The sequence below is a fragment of the Nicotiana tomentosiformis genome, chromosome 4 (assembly GCF_000390325.3).
Source record: "Nicotiana tomentosiformis chromosome 4, ASM39032v3, whole genome shotgun sequence".
NCBI classification, from domain to species: Eukaryota; Viridiplantae; Streptophyta; class Magnoliopsida; order Solanales; family Solanaceae; genus Nicotiana; species Nicotiana tomentosiformis.
In genome coordinates, this window is record NC_090815.1 from 135,480,149 (window position 1) to 135,500,167 (window position 20,019).

The following is a 20,019-nucleotide window of genomic DNA, read 5'->3' on the forward strand; positions in this document are numbered from 1 at the left end:
TAGTGCATGGGCTAAGGCTAAGTTCCTTAGGCCCCAATTTTGGGGCCCCGTTTTTTAGGAATAATATATATTTTATAAGTTTATAAGTTTTTTAAAAAAAATATATATATATATATATATATATATATATATATATAGTACTTTTGTACTTTTTATATAAAAGAAAAGAAAATATTTTAGATATATTAATAAAGTAAAGATTTGACTTACTTAAAAATAGTAGAAACGTTGGAAAAGTCATACTGAAAGTATTAAAGCAATAAGATTTCGAGCTCCACAAATAAGAGATGTTTTAATAAAATTAGTAGAAGTTAGTGAGGATCCAAAAACAAAAAGTGAAGCAAGTTGTTTAGCAACATATGAGCTTGAGAATTTTGAGTTTTTATTCGGCATAACTATTTGGTATGATGTATTATTTGTTGTTAATTTAGTTAGCAAAAGTTTACAATCAAAAGATATGCATATGGATGTTGTCATAGATCAACTAAAAGGTCTAATTTCTTTTTCTAAAATATATAGAGGAGAAAGATTTAGAAATGCTATGATTTCAGCTAAGGAAATTGCATTTGGGATGAACATAGAACCTGAATTTCATAATAAACGTGTAATACATAGAAAGAAACAATTTGATAAGATTGTTGATAATGAAATCACAAAGTTTCTCGAAGAATCTTTTAGAGTTGATTACTTCTTATACAGTAGATCAAGCCATTTTTTCACTTCAAAATAGATTTGAACAGTTTGAAGTATATGAAAATATCTTTGGTTTCCTATTTAGTGGTAAAAATTGAGATCATTAGATGACGAGAATTTGAAAAAATATTGTTTTAACCTCGAATGTTCTTTAAAACATAACGGTCATATTGATATTGATGGTTTAGGCTTATTTTCTGAACTAAAAGTGTTAAGAGAAAAGTACAGGTAGAAGATAATATTCTAATCGATATACTTAATCAAATAAAAAGACTTGATTCTTTTCCAAATACTTATATTGCTTATAGAATAATGTTAACAATTCATATAATAATAGCAAAAAGAAGTTTTTCAAAATCAAAATTGATAAAATCTTACATAAGATCAACACTGTTTCAAGAAAGATTAAATGTCTTGGCTATATTATGAATTGAAAAAAAATTATTAGAAAAAATCGATTATAAAAAATTATTAACAACTTTACATCTAAAAAAGCTAGAAGAATAGATTTTAAATAAAAATATATATATTATAACGTACTTATAAATACTTAAGCCCCGCATTAAACTTTGGCCTTACGCCCCATATGCGCTTGAGCCGCCCCTGCCCATCTATGCCCCAAAATCTTTTTACAACGAAAACATTTAAATTTCCAGGTACATTAAGATCTCCAGTAACTGAAAACTCAAAAAGTCAATATTCAAATGTTTAGAAGATACAGAAACATATGCGCCGAGATAGAGAAGCAAAAACTGAAAACCTACTACAATCAGTCGAGATTCAAATTCGTAGTATGCAACTGTTAGAATATCATCACATATAACTCAAAATAAAAAGAGAAATACTCCGCTTTATTTCATTTATAAGCCAAGATTCTCTACATTTAGTCATTTACAGCCAAGAAATAGAAAATACCCATTTTCCATCAAGAATTTCAATATCTTTTACCACCTTCGATAGATCACAGAACAAAAACCCACAAGCATCTCACAACTCTCTTAGCTTTTTCTGGTAATAGAAATTCATATAAAATCTACAGAAAGAGGAAACTGTTTTGTAAGAGAGAGCAGTTCACCCAAAAAGAGAAGAAAGAAAACTCACTTTATGTTTTCTTTTTCTTTATGGTCACACACATTAGCCAAAGCAGGTAGTTGCATCTTTAATCTGCGACAAAAATATAAGAGCAGGGAGTTTAAGAGAGGAATCTAACTCAATTGACCCTCATTGTGTATATGAATCCTTCATTTTATCCATATGTTGCTACAGAAAAACAGATCTATCTTTGTTTGGGATAAAGTTGAGAAACAACTAAACTCGACCTGTCAAGGTAGGAGACATATATGCATGTGTTTTAGCTGCTTAGTGGGGAAGCGGACTCACAAAGCAAGACTTCTTTGCTATGTTTCTTTCGGCTAAGAGAGAGAGAGAGAGAGAGAGAGAACTGTTAAGAGCCACTTATTACATTAGATTTCTGGTGACTTCGAGAAAAGGTTTTTACCTGGAAAGTTAGTGTCAACAATGTTTAGCAACTTTGGTTAATTTATATAGTTGGATGCTACATTTAGAAGCTGAAATCTCAGTTTTTCCCAATAAATCTCAAGTTTATCTAAGAATCAAGCTTCAATGTTCTTGCAGGTTGTACACCTTAGTGAAAAAATTTCATAGAAGCCTTTTAACAGATAACCACATGCATATACAAAATCCGCCAAAAGAAAACATTAAGACGGAAAAGAATATTCAAAATCTTACAGACTGAATTGAAAAGGAAAATAAAGCAGCACAAATTAGAATTTCATAGGCAAATGAAGATTCTATATAATAGAATAAAGGTTTACATGCTTACCAAGAAAGAATAGACGAAAACTAAGAACTCAGAAATTTCCTCTTCTTCCCTTTACATGATTTCTGGTTGTATCTCGCCGATCAGGATGCATGTGTGTTTTGAGAGTGAATCCATAAATGTTCTGCATGTACACAGCAACACAAACATGGAATAGCAGATCAAGAAAATCCAAAAAAGAAAGGTATAATAACCCAGAGGATTAATTTATTAAACACGACAACAAAATGAGATACTTGCTGGATCATCATAAACGCAACGGAGAACACCAATGAATAGAGAAACTGATCTAGCTAGAAGAGAATAAAACTGATGAAAAAAAGAAAGATAATATGAGAATAAAGGTAAGTAAAGAAATGCAGAAACATGAAGAAAGCAATTGATATTGATACAGATTATTACCTTAACCCAGTTAGTAGAGTTTACCTTATGAAAGAGCGAGTGTGAATTCGTAATAAGGATCCAAAAAGATGGACGAGACGAACTTTATTTGAAATCTCAAATATCACAGACCTAATAGTGTACCACACATGATTCACGAATAGCAATCGGTTGCTCATGTAGTTACTTGTAAGCGCAATTCCCCGAGTGTATCAGTAGCCATGTTTATATAGGTTGGAAGGAGAAGTAATGAATCATCATTGACAGAAATATAATTAATTTAAGGGAATGCTTTTCGAATGACTTCCTCGTAAACTATATTGTAGGTAGAATGATCATCTTTATCCTGTGCCGTTGGTGGGCGTATCAGTATCTTTACATTTTTTTAAGTCTTTGCTCTAGATAAAGCAACTTAGAGTTGCCTGAGAGAATACTTATTCACGTAAATAAATTCCAACAAAATCTAATGTCTGACCTTGAGTTTTGTTAATTATTATAGCAAAACATAATCGAAGTAGAAATTGTGTTCTTTTGAAAGCAACGGGTAACTTTTTCATCTTGTGATGTTAAGAGTGGTATTTTCGGAATGAATACATGTGTATTTTTGAAATCACCACTTGCAATAGTAGCACTTATTACATGTGACTTAAAGTCGTGACATATTAACCTTGTACCATTACATAATCCTTCGCAAGGATTTAAATTTCGCAATAATATAACGGGACAATTTTTTTCTCGGGTAATTTGTAAGGTGGCAAATTAGGAGGATTTAATGTGTGCAGTAAATCTTCAAATTGGCATTGGTCGCTTGGTTATGTAGTTTCATCAATTGCAGTATATATTTTAGCATCGTTGGGAAGTTGATGTATAAGCATGTCATTTATTTCATCAACAAAATCATTTTTTTGTAGTTAAGATAACACGGGAAATCATAGAAGATGGATTAGAAAAGAATGTATGTAGATCCGGATAAGTAACATTGAATAATTGATTTAAAGATTGTGTTTCAGTGGTAAAAGAAATGATAAAATTACGTGGAATTTCAATTTTGTTCGAGTTATTAGTTTCTTCTTTTCCATTTCCAATTCCCATTAAATACTCGCAAAAAACAGGATAGCACGCATATTTTCTGATAAACACAACTTTTCAAGACCATTCCAAATATCAGAATATAGTAAACTTTCACAAATAAAGTCTTTTTTTTGACATTACCAACAACGGGAAGTGTTTGCCAAAAGTCTCCTCCAAAAACTACAACTTTACACCAAAGAGTATATTCGTATTCATGAGATCTTTTAAAAGAGTATCGAAAGCTTCAATCATTTTCTTTTTTGCCATTGAAGCTTCATCCCAGACAATTAACTTTGAATCTTGAATTAGAGTTGCTAATGCAATTTGTTTACTAATATTACATGTAAAATTCTCATCAATGTCTATAGAAATTTTGAAGCGCGAATGAGCAGTTCGTCCTCCAGGTAGAATTGAAACTGCAACATCAGAACTTACAGTTGCTAAAGCTATAAAACCTTTTGATCTTATATTAGCTAACAAAGCTCGATACAAGAATGTTTTTCCTGTTCCTCCAAGACCATCAATGAAAAACGCTCCTGGTTTATGAGAATATACTCTATCAAGAATAATATTATATGCTCTTCTTTGTTGAGAGTTTAATTTCTTTTCTAAGAGTAAATCTTTTTCACTTACTATTATATTTCTCTCAAACTGAACATCTTCTGCCTCGTTAGCTGGTGAAGGAAGTACAATAATTTCATAAGTAAATTTGAATTTTGTTTACCCGAAAAATCGGATAAAGTTAAATTTATGTATGATTCTAAGGATACGTAATACCTTTTGATATAAAGAGAACAATATGAGTATTTTGATTATGAGAATGACAATGATGAACAGAAAGAATGAATAAGATCTAGTAAAACGAGCACAATGAGATATCTTTGTATAGGAGAAAAGATCTTTTTGTTCCAATCTATTCCGTGTGTTTTGTATATGCATAGCTTACAAGGATTCCCCCTTTTTATAGTAGAGTGTCATTACAAAAAATAATAAAATAAAGCATATAGTGGAGGACCCATAATAATTTGTCTCTTCCTTGATTCCGGCTAAGATTCTCTCTCTTGGTGCGATTGCAACGGCTCTTGTATGTGAGCTCGATACTGGCTCGAACTCGTTACTGAGTCGAGCCCTTAGGTCTTGGCTCGAGTTCGACCTTCGGGATGAGCGTCGCGCATTTCTGACCTCGAGGTAGTGCCTTGCGGAATGATTAGGTCACGGGCTCGATAAAGTTATCGAGCCGACTCCTCGAGCGACCTTCGGACTCGAGGCTCGTTAGTACTGACTTAGAAGCTCACTCCCAAAATCTCACTCCGACTTTTTACCACTTGAACTCGATCAAACGTAGGAAGGCCGAAATCTATTTCGACCGTATACAGATAGTCCCCTCGTTTCTCACGAAGGATGCGGTGAGAATAGATGTGATTTTTGGTGGTTCGATTGGGTCATAAGCTAACGTTTTAACAGGGATCGATTATGACGTATGTGATAGCTGTCCCATCGATTTAGCCTTTCAAGGTATTTAATGCTTGTCAGATGGCGGTCGGCCACATCTGATATTGAACCGTCATGATGCGAGCCTATAAATAACTCTTTCATCTATCATTTACCACTTTTACGCATTCACTCCCCCAAAGTTTCTCATCTTTTCTTTCTATCTCGTTGCTACCAGAGTTTTGGTGTCGTCAATTTTTCACTTTCCTTTGTCTTTCTTCCTCTCATATCAATGGCCAAAACTTCAAAAACTGTACCTCAAAAGGAGAAAACTTCTTCTTCACGGCCGTCCGGCGATAAGGCGCCGGTGGAATCGTTCACCTATGACTACGTTCCCGGTCCGTGTACTCTGAAGATCGATTTTAAGGTTGAGAATCCTTCATCTGTCCGGGTTGATGCAAGCACGTGTCGATGTATATGTGCTCTATAACGGAGGGTCATCTCGAGGTCGTTAGAAAAGACTGGAACTGGGGTTCCGAGGTTGTGTTGCAAATTCTATCCCCCGAAGAGAGCGTCATCACCCATGTGGAGGGGTTTTTAAGTGTTTACACTTATGCTTTCACACTGGGTCCGGTCGACCCGGTGATCATTGATTTTTGCAAAAGATATCAGGTCACCCTCGGTCAAATTCATCCCTCTCTATGGCGTATAGTAATCCTACTTCGCTTCTTCTCCATCAAAGTTGGGGGGGCTGGAATTTTCCCTGAATCACCTCATATGGTTGTATCGGCCTCAAATCTTTCGAGGATTAATCAGACTTTATCGTCGGGCGAAGGCCTTGATGTCGAGCATCGACGAAGACAAGGATCGGGGTTGGATGGGGCATTATATTCGGGTGAGGACCCGTGACCTTATTCTGGAAGAGAAGATGTCGTTCCCCGAGGAATAGAATTTCGACCGTAAGTGGTTCTCATAAGACGTTGCTTTTCGTATCCTTTCCCGATTTATTCTAATGTCTCTTCCCGATATACAACTGCCCCTTGGATGACACAAGTGGTGCCCGACCTTGAGGATTGGGTTCGGAAGTTAGCCTCGACTTCCTCTTATGCCGAACGCACTTGGCGTGATTTGGTAAAAGGTAGATGGGAAGCTAAGAATCATGGTAAGGTTTTACTTCTCGTTTCCTTCGAAGTGTTCTTTGTGCTCCATTCGTTACCGATTTCCTTTCATGCAGGTGTAACCAAGGACGCCGCTTTGAGGCCTTCAAGCGGTGAAGAAGGAACCAAGTCCCTGGTCCCGAAGCCGGGGAAAGATAAGAAGCGAAAAGCTGCCTCTCGGTCAGAGGGCCCTAAGCCCAATTGCTCTTTCGATTGACTTGGTCCAACGACTGAGAGAAGAAGAAGAAGACGAAGAAGAAGAAGAGGAAGAAGGAGGTGCCTCGGCTTTGGTGATCCAATCTGTAAGAGCCATCGAGGTCACCAAAGCTCCTGAGCCGATGGCGGCTGTACCGGTCGGGGTTGACCCCGAGATCCCGAGTCTTGATCGGAATGCCCTGAGTGATCCGCTTGGGACTATGACAGTGGGTTATTCGTCTTCTCTTCCTACCTTTTCTGAGGAGGCGTTAAAGGAAGCTTGAGAATTGAAGACCCCCGATATGGGCGGAGGCTCTAGTGTAGGGGATCCCTTTCGGGATTTCTTTACTGGAGTCGATGATGCTTCCGATATTGGGGACGCTTCTCTTCTACTAGAAGAGGCCTAACGTTTCATTACTCGGGTAATGATTTTACTATACTTTGTTTCTTTGTTCTTTTCCGAATTTGACTCGTGTTCTTTCCCTACTGTGCAGGCCATTAGTAGGTTTCGAGTCGACCTTAGCCAGTGTGAGGGCGAGCTTTAGAAGGTCTCGGGGGAGAGAGATGCCCTGCGGCTTCTTTACAGCCAAAAGGACGAGGCTATAAAGGACCTCCAAGTGGATTTGGCTAAGGCTCGTGAAGAAGAGGCCGAACTTGATAAGAACGTGAGCCTCGTTCTGTTAAAGTATGGGTTTGACTCGACTGTGGAAGTTAACCCTTCGTTGTCTCAGCTGCAGCAAAAGGTTGAAAAGATCGGGTCACTTCGGGAAGAAGTCGATCAAATCAAAGCTGAATGTAATCGGTGGAAGGAGACTATCGATCGCCTGGCTGCGGAAAAAAGAGACCATTTTGACCAACTTATTATCGGCCAATGTTCAGCTTCGAAACGTTAAGCAAAAGGGTTCGGCTCAAGCTAAGAGGATCGAGGAGCTTGAAGCCCAGCTTGCTGAAGCCAAGGCGGAGGTTGAGTCGTCGAAAATCTTGGAGGATAAGTCCATTGCCGTGTATCGGGATGATTCCGAGGGTGCTCAGATGGAGGCACGAGAGGCGTGGATACTGCCGACACTCGAGCACATTAGATTGCCGAACTTGCTAAATGTAGGTCTCGGAGGGAGACCCTCGAGGAGATACACGCTCGAGGTTTCGACCTTACTGAAGAAATAAAAAAGGCTAAAGAGCTCGAAGTTGAAGCTGAAGCCTTGGATTCTGATGGCGATGACGATGATGATGACGGTAGCAAGAGCGGATCCGAGGATGGGGGAGAGCCTGACAGAGAAGCAAACGCCCCTAAGGGTGATCAGGAAGCTTAGTTCATAATTTTTTATGTTTGTAATCAATCATGTAGAAAATTTTTGTATATAGAAAACTTTGGCCGATTTGTGAAGACTTTATGCATGCCTTACAAATGTTTTCACAAAGATCTTAACAATTCAATCAAATTTGAACTTCGTAGTCTCTATGATTAATTGTTCGAAGTGACGTAGCCCTTAGGATTACTAGTTGAGTTAATGATTCGAACTTGAAGAAATATAATCCGTAGGCATAATAGTCGAGTGAGTGCTTTGCTTGAACTCGAAATGAAAGTAGCCCGTAGGCTTTAATCGTCGAGTGAATAATTCGAATTCGAAGTAATGTAGCCCATAGGCGTAATGGTCGAGTGAGTGCTTGCTCGAACTCGAAATAAAAATAGCCCATAGGCTTTAATCGTCGAGTGAATAATTCGAACTCGAAGTAATGTAGCCTGTGGGTGTAATGGTCGAGTGAGTGCTTGCTCGAACTCGAAATAAAAGTAGCCCGTAGGCTTTAACCGTTGAGTGAATAATTCGAACTCGAAGTAATGTAGCCCGTGGGCGCAATGGTCGAGTGAGTGCTTGCTCGAACTCAAAATAAAAGTATCACGTATGCTTTAATCGTCGAGTGAATGATTCGAACTCGAAATAAAAGTAGCCCGTAGGCTTTAACCGTCGAGTGAATGATTCGAACTCAAAATAAAAGTAGCCCGTAGGCTTTAACCGTCAAGTGAATGATTCAAACTCGAAGTAATATAGCCCGTGGGCATAATGGTCGAGTGAGTGCTTGCTCGAACTCGAAATAAAAGTAACCCGTAGGATTTAATCGTCAAGTGAATGATTTGAACTCGAAGTAATGTAGCCCGTGGGCGTGATGGTCGAGTGAGTGCTTGCTCGAACTCGAAATAAAAGTAGCCCGTAGGCTTTAATCATCAAGTGAATGATTCGAACTCGAAATAATGTAGCCCGTGGGCGTAATGGTCGAGTTTATATTAATTCTGATTGCATAATAAATCTCCAAATAGAGGGATATTTCTTGGATATAAGTCGTTATACATGTGTTCATGTTTCGCATCTGGGTTCGGGCCAACTACATGAGCATGGTTCGCTTTGACCATTTTGGCTCTTACAACTTTTTCCACTGGAACCCCGTTGTTGCGAAATAACTTTCTTGTATCAGATCTTGATATATTTAAGGGCTAATTCCCCCCCAGTATTCGAGGTTGATTGTACGGAGGCCTCGGATACTTGTTGTAAGTGCAGCATGATCATAGGTTGCCACATTAAAAACCTTGCCGAAAAACCTATTTGGGATAAAACCGGTCTAAAGGAAAAAGTGTGCAACGCGTGCTTTCAAGCGATGGGTCCATCTTAGCTCTTGTTCGGACTTCTGCAGGGGTCAGTTTTGAAATATAAATGAATATGGAAGGGTCGTACCTTAGCAGTAGTATCATTTCAGATGTAACACATTCCAACTGCTTGATGTTGTTTGCCATTTATAATGCCGAGCATGTACGATCCCTTTCCGATGTTCTTGAGAACCTGGTATGGTCCTTCCCAATTTGGTCCTAGTTTTCCTTCGTTCGGATTTTGGGTATTGATGGTGACTTATCTTAACACTAAGTTCTCGAGCTTGAAATGGCGGAGCTTGGTTCTTCGGTTATAATATCTTTTGATTCGCTGCCTTTGTGCGGCCAATCGGACAAGAGCAGCTTCTCTTCTTTCGTCCGATAATTCGAGGCTGGTATTCATAGCCTCGTTATTTGGTTCTTCCATTGTGAATCGAAATCTGGTACTGGGTTCACCGACTTCGACTGGTATCAATGCTTCGAACCCATATACTAAGGAGAATGGGGCCGCCCCCATACTGGATTTTGACGTCCAAAGGACTTCGGGCAGGATTTCTCTCCATTTTCCTTTAGCATCGTTCAACCTCTTCTTTAGGTTTTGAATGATAGTTTTGTTTGTTGATTCGGCATGTTCGTTCCCACTGGGGTGGTATGGTGCTGATAGTATCCTTCTTATTTTGTGATCTTCGAGGAATCTTGTTACTTTGCTGCCAACGAATTATTTTCCATTGTCACATACTATTTCGGCGGGTATCCCGAATCGGCATATGATATGATCCCAAATAAAGTCTATAACTTCTTTCTCTCTTATTTTCTCGAACGCCTGCGCTTCAACCCATTTAGAAAAATAGTCAGTCATAAATAAAATGAATTTGGCTTTACTTGGGGTCGATGGCAGAGGGCCGACGATATCCATTCCCTATTTCATGAACGGCCCCTGGGGATAGGACTGAGTGAAGTTGCTCTCCGGGTTGATGGATCATTGGCGCAAACCTTTGACATTTGTCACATTTACGAACAAATTCCTTCGCATCTTTGCCCATATCGATCCAATAATACCCTGCTCTAATTATCTTTCGAACTAATGTATCGGCACCGGAGTGATTCGCGCAAGTGCTCTCGTGCACTTCCCGTAGGATGTAATCTGTATCTCCCGGACCCAAGCATACTGCCAACGGTCCATCGAATGTCCTTCGGGTACAGCGTTCCATCCAAAGCCAATGTGAATCGAGCAGCTTTAGTCCGTAGGGCCCTAGAATCTTTAGGGTCCAGTGGGAGCTTTCCGCTCTTTAAGTATTCAATATACTTATTTCTCCAATCCCAGGCTAAGCTTGTAAAATTTATCTCGGCGTGACCTTCTTCGATTACCGATCTCGAAAGTTGAACGACAGTCTCTGAGTTTAAGTCATCTATCTCGACCGACGATCCCAAATTCGCAAGTGCATCGGCTTCATTGTTTTGTTCTCATGGAACATGCCACAGAATCCATTGTTTGAAATGGTGCAAAGTGACAAGTAGTTTGTCTAAATACCTTTGCATTCTACCTTCTCGAACTTCGAAGGTTTTGTTTACTTGACTCACCACCAGCAAAGAGTCACAATTGGCTTCAATGACTTCTTCTCCCAAGTGTTTAGCTAGCTCGAGACCTGCAATCATGGCTTCATACTCGGCCTCGTTGTTAGTCAACCTGGTAGTTTTAATAGATTGCCTAATAGTGTTACCCGTGGGTTATTTCAAAACTATGCTTAGCCCGGACCCCTTTACGTTCGAAGCTCCGTCCGTAAAAAGGGTCCATGCCCCTGATGATGTACCTGATTTCAACAGGAGTTCTTTTTTGACTTCGGGTATGAGGGTTGGCATGAAATCGGCCACGAAGTCTGCTAAAATATGAGACTTGATGGTCGTACGGGGTTGATATTTGATATTGTACCCACTGAGTTCGACGGCCCATTTGGCCAATCGGCCTGATAGCTTGGGTTTGTGCAAAATATTACGAAGCGGGCAAGTGGTTAATACACATATAGGATGACATTGAAAGTACGGCCTTAACTTTCTAGAGGCGCTTATCAATGCAAGTGCCAATTTTTCTAGGAGCGGATATCTAGTTTCCGCTTCTCCTAAGGTTCGACTCATATAATAAACGGGGAATTGTGTACCTTGCTCTTCTCGAACTAGGACACCGCTTACGGCGATTTTCGATACTGCCAAGTACAAGCAAAGTTTTTCGTCTGTTTTTGGAGTGTGAAGTAGTGGTGGGCTTGATAGATATCGTTTTAGTCCCTCTAATGCTTGTTGGCACTCCGGGGTCCAAGCAAAATTGTTCTTCTTTTTGAGTAGAGAGAGAAATTTGTGACTTCGATCAGATGATCTCGAAATGAACCGGCCTAAGGCTGCAATCCGACCTGTTAGCCTTTGTACGGCTTTCACGCTGTCCACAACGACGATGTCTTCGATGGCCTTGATTTTATCAAGGTTAATCTCGATTCCCCGATTTGACACCATGAAGCCGAGGAACTTGCCCGACCTGACCCCGGAAGCACATTTTTCGGGGTTGAGCTTTATGTTGTATTTCCTCAAAATTTCGAACGTTTCCTACAAATGGGTCAAATGGTCCTCTGTGCGCAGGGATTTAACTAGCATGTCATCAATATAAACTTTCATTGATTTTCCTATTTGTTCTTCGAACATTTTATTTACTAGGCGTTGGTAAGTAGCCCCTGCATTTTTTAGACCGAAGGGCATCACGTTATAACAATACGTTCCATATTTGGTGACAAATGAAGTCTTTTCCTGGTCCTCCGGGTTCATCTAGATTTGATTATACCTGGAATAGGCATCGAGTAAAGTGAGGATCTCGTGGCCGTCCATGGCATCGATCATGCGATCGATGTTGGGCAGCGGAAAGGAATCTTTGGGGCATACTTTGTTTAAATCCTTATAGTCCATACACATTCTAAGTTTGTTCCCTTTTTTATGCACTACAACTATGTTGGCTAACCATTCGGGATATTTCACCTCCCGAATGGACCCTATCTTGAGAAGATTGGTTACCTCGTCCTTTATGAATGTGTGCTTTCCCTCAGACTGGGGTCTTCTCTTTTGCTTCACCGGTCTGAACCTAGGGTCCAAGCTTAGCCGATGCGTTGTTATGTCCGGAGGGATCCCTGTTATATCTAAATGGGACCAGGCAAAACAATCGATGTTATCGATAAGAAATTGAACAAGTTTCTTCCTGAGTTCATGGCACAACCCCGTTCCCAAGTATACATTTCGCTCAGGCCAATGCTCGATTAGTGTGACTTGCTCTAGTTCCTCGATTGTTGATTTGGTGGCGTCGGAGTCATCAGGAATCATGAAAGATCGAGGGACCATTTGATCATCATCTTCTTTGATCTTCTGGTTATCTGCCTGGGTCGAAGCCGATGTCTGTGATTGCTATTTGGTGTCCCGTTCTCCTTCTGAGCCTGATCCCTTTATCGGCGAAGGCTAGGACATTGATTTTGCTTCCTCGATGATGAACATTTCCTTCCATTTTGACACCTCTCGATGTCGGGAATTTGAGGGCCTGATGTAGGGTCGAAGGTACAGCTCCCATGTTGTGGATCCATGGCCTTCCGAAAAGGGCGTTGTATCTCATATCACCTTCGATCACGTGAAACTTTGTTTCCTGGATGGTTCTGGCCACATTTATTGGTAGGATTATCTCGCCTTTGGTGGTTTCACATGCCATATTGAATCCGTTTAGAACCAGAGTTGCAGATACGATCTGGTCCTGCAGGCCGAGCTGTTTTACGACCTTCAATCTGATGATGTTGGCCGAGCTACCTGGATCGATTAACACACGCTTAATTTTAGTTTTATTAATGAGTACGGATATTACCAGTGCATCGTTATGAGGTTGGATGACTCCTTCTGCATCTTCATCATCGAAGGACAAAGTCCCCATGGGTGCGTAATCTTGAGTCCGAGATCGCTTTTCCCTCACAATCGATGTTTTAGTGTGTTTAAGCACTGGTCCCTGAGGGGTATCGATGCCACCGATGATCATATGAATGATGTGCTACGGTTCTTCTTGCTCGTTTTGCTTGCCGAAATCCCTGTTTTTAAAATGGTTCTTCGCCCTATCACTCAGAAATTCCCGAAGGTGCCCTTTGTTAAATAAGCGGGCTACTTCCTCTCTTAGTTGCCTGCAATCTTCCATTCTATGGCCATGGGTGCCATGATATTCGCACATTTGATTGGGATTCCTTTGGGCAGGATCGGTCTGCATGGGTCGAGGCCATTTAGTGTCTTTGATGCGTCTGATAGCCGACACGATGGCGGATGCACCAACGCTGAAGTTATATTCTGATAATCGAGGTGCTTCTATAGGATCGGTATATTTATCAAAGCCGTTCTTGCTCATAAGTCCCCGAGAATTTTGCCCTCGATCAATCCTTTGATTGTTCCGAACTATATTGCGTGCTGAACCGTTGTTCACCCGATCTACGACGTACGGTTGATATCGGTCTCTGTTCGACCTTTGTTCTCTGTCGATCTCCTTTTGGTATTTAGTAGCTGTCCTGTTTTGATGCACAGGTCCATATGGAGCTCCCAACTGATCATCATCGACCCTAATTTTTGATTGGTATCGATTGTGTATATCTGCCCAAGTTATTGCTGGATACTCGATCAAATTTTGTTTCAACCGATGTGATGCTGTCGAACTTAGCTCGTTCAACCCTTGGGTGAAAGCTTGTACGGACCAATCGTCTGTGACCGGTGGCAATTCCATGTGTTCCATTTGAAATCGGGATACGAATTCCCTCAGCATTTCATTACCCCTTTGCTTTACTTTGAAGAGGTCTGATTTCCTTGTTGCAACCTTTATGGCACCATCATGTGCCTTTAAAATGAATCTGCTAACATGACAAAAGAATCGATGGAATTTGGTGGTAAATTGTGATACCAGATCATTTCTCCCTTCGAGAGGGTCTCCCAGTACTTTTTCAACAACACGGATTCGATCTCATCGTCCCCCAAATCGTTACCTTTGATGGCACATGTGTAAGAGGGTGACACGTTCGTTAGGATCGGTTGTACCGTTATATGTGGAAATTTCGGTCATACAAAAGTTTTTGGGGATTGGTTTTGGGGTTGCACTCGAGGGAAAAGGCTTTTGTATGATATTTTTTTAATCAAGCCCTTTTATCATTGGTGGAGCCCCGGGATTTGATCGACCCTGGCATTGTATGTTTTCACTCTTTTGTCGTTGGCTTCGACTCGTTTTGTGAGTTCCTCGAGCAATTTAGTAATTTCAGGAGTGGTCCCCGATTCTTGCTCGTTTGATTTCACTATGGCGGGCTCCGTTCTAGGGGTGATTTCTCGAAGTGGATTGGAATCCGGCCTGCTTTGTATGCGAGTTTGGCTCTATAACTGAGCTATCGCTACTTGTTGGGCTTGTAGCATCTCAAAGATCATACGTAAGCTGGCCCCGATTTCCCCCGCGTTATTGGTGTCTCGGACTACGGATCGAGTACCGCCCTGAATGCTTCTTTCCGGTTCGGAACGCTGATTCGCCTCTAGAGCTATTTGTGAATTGACATCCAATGGTACTTCATCTCAAATTTCGGGTACTTCGATTCCGGTGCCATCGTTAAGTGGCCTTCCGGCCCCGGGTGCCAAGTTGTTGGTTTCATCTTGAAGGCCGGCTTCGTGGTCGATAGGTAAAGCCATTGCTGATTTGAAGTTGTAAGTTGGTGTGTACCGTAGATTTATATCAAACGATCACTATTTTCCTTAGCCCCACTGTGGAAGCCAAACTGTTTACCCGAAAAATCGGATAAAGTTAAATTTATGTATGGTTCTAAGGATACGTAATACATTTTGATATAAAGAGAACAATACGAGTATTTTGATTATGAGAATGACAATGATGAACAGAAAGAATGAATAAGATCCAGTAAAACGGGCACAAGGAGATATCTTTGTATAGGAGAAAAGATCTTTTTGTTCCAATCTATTCCGTGTGTTTTGTATATGCATAGCTTACAAGGATTTTCCCTTTTATATTAGAGAGTCATTACAAAAAATAATAAAATAAAGCATATAGTGGAGGACCCATGATAATTTATCTCTTCCTCGATTTTCGCCAAGATTCTCTCTCTTGGTGCGGTTGCAACGGCTCTTGTCTGTGAGTTCGATACTGGCTCGAACTCGTTACTGGGTCGAGCCCTTCGGTCTTGGCTCGAGTTCGACCTTCGGGATAGGCGTCGCGCATTTCTGACCTCGAGGCAATGTCTTGCGGATCGATTCGGTCACGGGCTCGATAAGGTTATCGAGCCGACTCCTCGAGCGATCTTCGGACTCGAGGCTCGTTAGTACTGACTTCGGAGCTCACTCCCAAAATCTCACTCCGACTTTTTACCACTTGAACTTGATCGAACGTAGAAAGGCCGAAATCTATTTCGACCGTATACAAATTTGTATATATTGTGTCTCATTGAATGTAAGACTTCGTCAATATGATTAAAAACTAAATGTCGAATCTCTTTTGTTCTCAAATTTGGAATTCTCTTGAAATCTTGAGACATAGGTTCTTCAAATTTTTCCCATAGTTCTCTTGGATTTGCAGGATTGAAGTAAACTAATAATATAGCAAATAAGCGTTTAAACTATAAGGCATTTGATAACTCACAACGTCAGACATACAGTCAATTAAATTGTTATCACAATATAATAAGCCTCTCTATTCTGCATCTTCCCTAAATGAATCGCAGCATCTTCCATTGACGTTGCAAAGGTCTACATATGATTTAGGTCCTCTTACATTCATTAAAAGTAGCCTAACATAATATCTTTCTCCTTCGGTTGGATGAAATATTACAATTCTTCCAATAGCAGTATCTCGTTGTCGAGGTGACCACATTTTGTCAGTTGGTGACCATACAAAATACTCTGGGAACTTTATATATAATAAATTTAGAGTTTTATCGTCTTTATTGGTACTGTTCATTACAAAAAATTCTGTTAACATTGTCCTCCTTGTCATTGGATTATTTACAATTTGATGTACATTTTGGGTACTTTTAGAGGATACAAATTGTTGTCCCTCGAGGTGTAACTGAAGTTGCATCACACTTGGAGTCATTTCACTTATAAGAAAAGTAAATAGACGCCATGCCCTTCTTGCTGATTGATATTCTTTTATTTTATCTATATGTACATTTGTATTATTACCATACACAGAAAATGCAATTTTGTCATGACCTTTACAAATGTATTTATAAAGATATTTTACAACTTTAATGTCAGAACATATTTCAACATTAATATGGCAATTGACTGCAAGTTCTTTAGGATATTTAAACTTACAACGATCTTTTTTCATGCAAGAATTGGAAGGATTTAAATAGCCACATGGTGCATGAATTATATGTTTAGTCACAAGTGAATATAAAGAGGAATCTAAATTGCGATCAGGTAATTCAGTACAGACAAATTTATCATAAGCCTTTGGTGTTAATAGTTTATATCTATCTACAAGTATAATAAGGAAATGAGCATGTGAAAGTCGAAGTTTTTAAAATTCTATGGTATACATAAAAGCTGCAACCTTTCCAAAAATATTTTTTTTTAATATATTTGTTTTAAGTTCCTCTACTTTTGCCCTAAATACTCGGCTGAATAGATCAGGCCTATTTTGAACTTCTTAAATGTTAATAAATATTTGTTTATTTCAGGCCAAGGAAGGATTGCACGTCATTGCCAAGAATATGTCGGGTTTTCCATAACGATGTACCAATGCAATAGCATCCAGGTATAGTGGCGGACCCAAGATTTTGTGCAAGCGGGTTCAATCTTAGAAGTACATAACTTTAGTCGTAAAATAGTAGTTGTCAAGTGGGTTCAAATAAAATATTTATACAAAATTTATGCAGCTTTAATCGTAATTTATACATATACACAGTATTATTTTTTGACGAATCAGGTTCAGTTGAACCCGCTTTCCACCATGTGCGTCCGTCACTGTCCATATATCGTCGACGCATATCTCTTGGGCCTCCAATAAAACTAACAGGAAGAATATATTTTTTCAATATTTGAGGCATCTCTTTCTCCTTGTCTTAACAAATCAAGAATCCCTTGTAGTACTGCAGTTCTGAATAAATCTTGGTTAAAGGTAAAGAAATCTAGTCTTTTAGTCTCAAGTTTTATGTATTGGTCAACAATGTACTGTTGAAATACCCTTCCAGAATGTAAAGTTTCATTTGGTTCATTCTCTCTTATTTGAATCTTGTAACAATAATATTCATGGCAAGAAACCGTTTCTCTTTTCCTTTTTCCTTTTGATAAAACTTCAGATTCCATATCAAGTAGCCCATCGAGTGAAGTCATGTTCAATATACTTGGCAGTTATTCACATTCGCAGTAAATTTGGTGATTTGAATGACTATGTTTTCTTAATTTTTTTAATACCACAATGCCATTCATTTTGACCATATTGGAATAACAATGGATATTGTAATGGGTCATAGCATCCATAATAATAATTTACCAATTGACTTCTGTTACTATGAGTATACATTCGAATATGTGGAGTGGAAATTTTGTTACTTGTTTGTTTTTCTATCCATATTGCCCCAACTTCGGATGAAGTAGGTAAGTTGTATGTTCTTTGGTCTAAACCGGAATCAGATTTAAGTGCAATATAGAAGACGGATAATTCTGGAACACCTGTTACTTTAGAAAAATAGAATATGGATTAACCTTTAGTATTTCCATCAGTTTCTTGACAACTGCTTCATTAAACTTGTCTGATAAGCTCATTCGCTTCCTTATCTCATTTTCATCTCAAAAAAAGTACAATTGTAAATTTTTTGCTCTTTTTCCTGAAGGAATTAAATTGTTAATAAAGTGATACATTTGTCCTTGAACTTTAAATGTATATATACCACAATTTCTCTTTGCTAATACTCTATCATAATTAACACCAAGGGAGGTGAATGCAAACATATTATTGTAGGTTCTACTATAAGTACGAAAATGTTTAGATTCTTCAGTGTTGCCTAAATATAAATTCCGTAGCTCTAAAGGCAATTGATGAGAAGTCAATTTTATTGATCCGCTACCACAACAGAATTTTGGTGGTTCATATTGGAGCCTTTTTGCTCCACAAAATTTACAATCCGGAATTTCTTTTAAATGTACGAAATTTTTTAGCAAGTCAGCATTCTGTAATTCGACTTCTAAATTTGTTTTACCTGTACATGATAAATTATGACAAGGTTATAGAAAGAGACAGTAATGTGATATTATGAGATTGTTATATTTTTGGCAGATAGATACAAACCTCTATGTGCAGTAGCTGCTGGAGTTAAAGAAATTCTTGCATTACATGTACCTGAAGTTGATCCTGGCATTGCAATGGTTAATGTTTAGGCATGTATAACTAATCAGTAAAGTAATTTGTATAGTGAGACCCTTTAAAGTACTATTTTTGGACGCTTACCTACTTCAAAGATGGACAAGCAATCAATCATATTATTTCCTTTGTCGATAATAATTGGCATATTTGTAGCTTCAGAAGCATGACCTAACAATTGAAAGAAACTAAAAAGTAACTTTAATGATTGTGAATTGATGTATCCATCACCGTATACTTGTATATCCGCATACAACATTGTGTGTGTATCTAATGTCTCTTAGAAGTTAGAGAACAATATACTTTTCTACCTTCTTCTGAATCTAACGGAGGATCACCAACTTTTTCTTAATCTAACGGAGGATCACCAACTGTTAGAGCACTCTGTCTTTGAGATTGACTACCAGCTTCCATTAAGGACAGTGTATTACGTGAATGGGGATTAAGTCGCCGCTTTTTTTATTCAGCTCTCTTAGCTTGCAGTTTCAGCAAAAATGATTGTTTCCTTTCAGGTGACATTTGTGCATATCTAGTGCGACATCGCAGATTTCTATCAACTCGTCGTCCCCCCTTGGCCTAAAGGGTTAATTATTTTGTAAGAATAATATTCTACCTAAAATATTCACAAAATGTTTAAGCACTTGTTCAATAACTCCATCTCTCCTTCTAGCGGAAACATGTTTTTCCCTTAACAAAACCAAAAAAAAAAAAAAAAATTGCGAATTGAGAGGGAGAGGCAGAGAGTGAGAGAAAGAGAGAGAGACAAGAAGTTGCTAATGAGAATACAGACGAAACCAGAAAGAACAATGACTAAACTAACCAACTAAAGGTGGTAATATGGTTAATCCAAAAAATCTAGTAAAGTAAACAAACATTCAGTGGAGAAACTTAATACTATCTGTTGGGATTTTAAGTTTGTGTACCTTAAAAAGGGTGAATGAGAAATGGAGGGAAAATGAAATATTTGAGTTTCCCTTGGTAAAGGGACATTGTCCCATATCGGAGGAAGAAAAGGCTTTTGATGGGTAAATATATATAATTGCTCTTCTTCTAGCTCTTAAAGAGTTAAGAAAAAGGCAAGCCTCGCGCCGTCGTCGTCGTATCTCGGCTTCGGCTTCGGCTTCTGCTTTATTTAATTAATTAAATAACCCATGACCCGCGACCCGGTTCGGTCAGGCCCGTTTTCTTTCAAACCTTTTCAGAAACATTG

At 39.0% G+C, this 20,019-nt stretch overlaps 1 long non-coding RNA gene across 4 annotated transcripts; it reads right to left on the reverse strand.

Moving 5' to 3' along the window:
• Positions 1 to 2,489: 2,489 nt before the first annotated feature.
• LOC117274492 (uncharacterized) lies at positions 2,490 to 19,381 on the reverse strand. 4 transcript variants are annotated; one of them, XR_011415684.1, is made up of 4 exons: positions 19,193 to 19,381; positions 19,121 to 19,162; positions 18,897 to 18,980; positions 18,384 to 18,800 (listed from the first exon to the last, which is right to left on the reverse strand). It is a non-coding gene; the product is annotated as an uncharacterized lncRNA (long non-coding RNA). The 4 variants fall into 4 exon arrangements; XR_011415685.1 differs by adding an exon at positions 2,490 to 2,657 and having other exon boundaries at positions 18,738 to 19,162; XR_011415683.1 differs by having other exon boundaries at positions 18,384 to 18,980.
• Between the last annotated feature and the right edge of the window lie 638 nt (positions 19,382 to 20,019).